Raw genomic sequence first — 3,209 nt, 5'->3', positions numbered from 1 at the left:
CACAAAAGAAATACTCATGGTGCTGGGTATTGTGTAATGGTAGTTCTGATAGTGTGGGTAGTTAGAAAAGACCTTCCTAGGAGTGGTAAATGAGAAAATGCTAAAGGATGAGTAGAAGTTGTCTACCATAGGTTAAAGGAATGAGAATCAGAGGGATTGGTAAAAAGAAGAGCAGGTGTGAAAATCCTTGACAAGGAAGACAGGTAGAGAACTCAAGAGAAAGAAAGTGGTTCTTGCTTCAGCAGCACATATACTAAAACTGGAATGATACAGAGAAGATTAGCATGGCTCTTGCTCAAGGATGACATGCAAATTCGTGAAGTGTTCCATATTTTAAAAAAAGAGACAGAGAGAGAAAGAAAGTGAACATGGTGTAAGATGAAGCTGGAAATGTAGATAGAGGTCAGATCAGGCAGGTAGTGATACAGTGAATTAAGATTTGCATAATGTCACTTCGAATGCAGGCTAGAGAATGGACTAGAAGGAGATATAGATTCTTGAAGATCAATTACCATGCTATTCATGCAACTCTTGAGAACATATTATGTACCAGGAACTGTTGCGAGGTGCTGGAAATACATTGATGAACAAGATCAACAAGGCTCTTAGAGAACTGAAAGCATTTTAGTGATTTCAAAGGTAAAAAAAATAAGCATTATGAATAAATATATTGGTACTTTTATAAGTAAAATGTAAAATATAAACATTAATATCTTTAATAAAAAGACAGAATCGATTAATGGAAATAAAACTTTTGATCTTGGTTTTGCCACTTACTAGTTACCTGACCTTGGAAAAGGACTATAACCTCTCTGTTGCTACCCTTAGTAAAACTCATCTGTAAAATGAATGAGACTAATGAGCTAAGATATTTTTCCACATCTAAAATTTTATTAATCAAATTAGATAATTTGAAATAATGGCCTCATCACATTTGGAAAACTCTTGCTCCATCAAGGAAAGTGAATTCTATTTGTGAAACTTTAAGTGCTAAATCTGTACAGTCTTGTAAATCTATGTCAAGTGATTTATAGCCCATTGATTCATATGAATAAAGCAATGATTCATATCTTAATTACTGGCTATTGAAGTGTATAAAATAGCTTCGTTTGGCTCAAAGTGATTATAATTTCTGAAGCTTGTTTTTCAGGCAGAGATGACAGGTGAGAAGATGCTGTATTATAACCAACTTGGAAATATGACATTTTAATTGGAAAATGTTAATAATTCCAAGATAGAACAGAATTCCATGGCTATTCATTAAACATTTTAGAATAAAAATCTTAAGTGATAAATTCTTAGAAGGACTGAATCTTTGTAACTGTACCTAATGTGGCATTATTTATGGCTATGTACTTCCTAAATGTCTTGAGGGGTTAAGAATGGTGATAGAGGAGAAAAACAATTATGTGAAATCTATGTGTCATTACAGTGTTAATATTTAGTTACAATAAAACATTTAATCCTATGAGACATTCAAAATTATTATAAAAATAGAGGCCTGGTGAACAAAAATTTGTGCACTGGGGGGTGGGGGGTCCTACAGCCCGGCCTGTGCCCTCTTGCAGTCTGGGACCCCTTGGGGGAATGACCACCTGCTGGCTTAGGCCTGCTCCCCAAGGGATTGGGCCTAAGATGGCAATCAGACATCTCTCTGGCAGCCCGGCAGCCCTCGGGGGATGTCCACTTGCCAGCGGGGAGCAGACCTAAGCTGCAGACATCCTTAGCACTGCTGAGGAGGCAGGAGAGGCTCCCACCACCACCGCTATACTGGCAGCCATCAGCCTGGCTTGTGGCTGAGCAGAGTTCCCCCTGTGGGAGCTCACTGACCACCAGGGGGCAGCTCCTGCATTGACCGTCTGCCCCCTGGTGGTCAGTGTGTGTCATAGTGACCAGTCATTCCCAGTCTCTCTGCTGTTAGGGTCAGTTTGCATATTACCCTTTTACTATATAGGATAGAGGCCTGGTGCACGGGTGGGGGCCGGCTGGTTTGCCCTGAAGGGTGTCCCAGATCAGGATGGGGGTCCTGCTTGGGTGCCTGGCCAGCCTGGGTGAGGGGCTGATGGCTATTTGCAGCTAGCCACACCCCCTTCAGGGTGGGGGTCCCCACTGGGGTGCCTGGCCAGCCTGGGTGAGGGGCTGAGGGCCGTTTTTAGGCTGGCTGGTGACGGAAGCTCCCAGCCTCTCCTTTTTTTCTTCTTTTTAAATTCTGGGATTTATTTACCTTCTATAATTGAAACTTCATTGCTGTCACTGGAGCTGAGGGCCGGCTCCAGCTCCGTGGCCACCACCGGCTGAAAAGCAGTATCTGGGGTTTGTTTAGCTTCTATAATTGAAACTTTGTTGCTTTCAGAGCTTAGAGCCGGGCTGCGGCAGGCGAGGAACCTTGGCTTCCTCCATCACTGGAGCAAGCAAGCCTCCTGTTCGCTTCAGCTGCGTGGCTGCCGGCCGCCATCTTTGTTGGTGGTTAATTTGCATATCACCCTGTTTAGCCAATGGAAAGCATAGCGAAGGTACGGTCAATTACCCTTTTTGTCTTTTATTAGATAGGATAGATACTATTATAGGTTGAGAACATAACATTTCATATTTATAAGTAACATTAGACAATCTACACTAATAAAAGAGAAACATGGTAATTAGCGTACAACTGCTACCCTTTTCATTGGCTAATCAGTGAGTATATGCAAATTAACTGTCAGCCAAGATGGCGGCCGGCAGCCAGGCACTGAAGCGAGCATGAGGCTTGCTTGCTGCGGACTCCAACGTTCCCCGCCTCACTTGCCAGCCTCTCAGCTGCAAGGTCTAAACAAACTTTTGTACTATGTTGCAAAATAAGAAGCTAAACAAAACCCCCAGAAAGGACCGGAAACATTGTATCGATGGTTTTCAGCCAGCAAGGGCCTCAGAGGCTAAAGCTGGGCCCGGATAAAAAAAAAAAAAGAAAAAGAAAACCAAGGGGCGGTTGGGAAGTTTTAGTCCCTTCGCCCGGCCGGAAAAACAGGCCCTTAAGCCCCTTCACCCAGACTGGGCAGGGCCCCCCAGGGGGGACCCCCCACCCTGGATCCGGAAAACCTTTTAGGGAAAACAACTTGGCCCTAACCCATACGACAGGCCTTTTTTTATAATAGTAAAAAAAAAAAATGCCCCCCCGGCCCCGGAATAGCAAAAAACCGAGGTCTCGGCACCGGAGCACACGTGGAAAGGGG

General features: G+C 43.6%; 1 non-coding gene across 1 annotated transcript; it reads left to right on the top strand.

Annotated features, from left to right (window-relative positions):
* The first annotated feature begins 233 nt into the window (after positions 1-233).
* On the top strand, positions 234-336 carry LOC111826076. Its single transcript, XR_002829321.1, has one exon. It is a non-coding gene; the product is annotated as a U6 spliceosomal RNA (small nuclear RNA).
* Positions 337-3,209: the final 2,873 nt, after the last annotated feature.

This window comes from Myotis lucifugus, unplaced genomic scaffold, assembly GCF_000147115.1.
Source record: "Myotis lucifugus unplaced genomic scaffold, Myoluc2.0 scaffold_53, whole genome shotgun sequence".
Taxonomy (NCBI): Eukaryota; Metazoa; Chordata; class Mammalia; order Chiroptera; family Vespertilionidae; genus Myotis; species Myotis lucifugus.
This window is presented reverse-complemented; position numbering and strand designations above follow the sequence as displayed.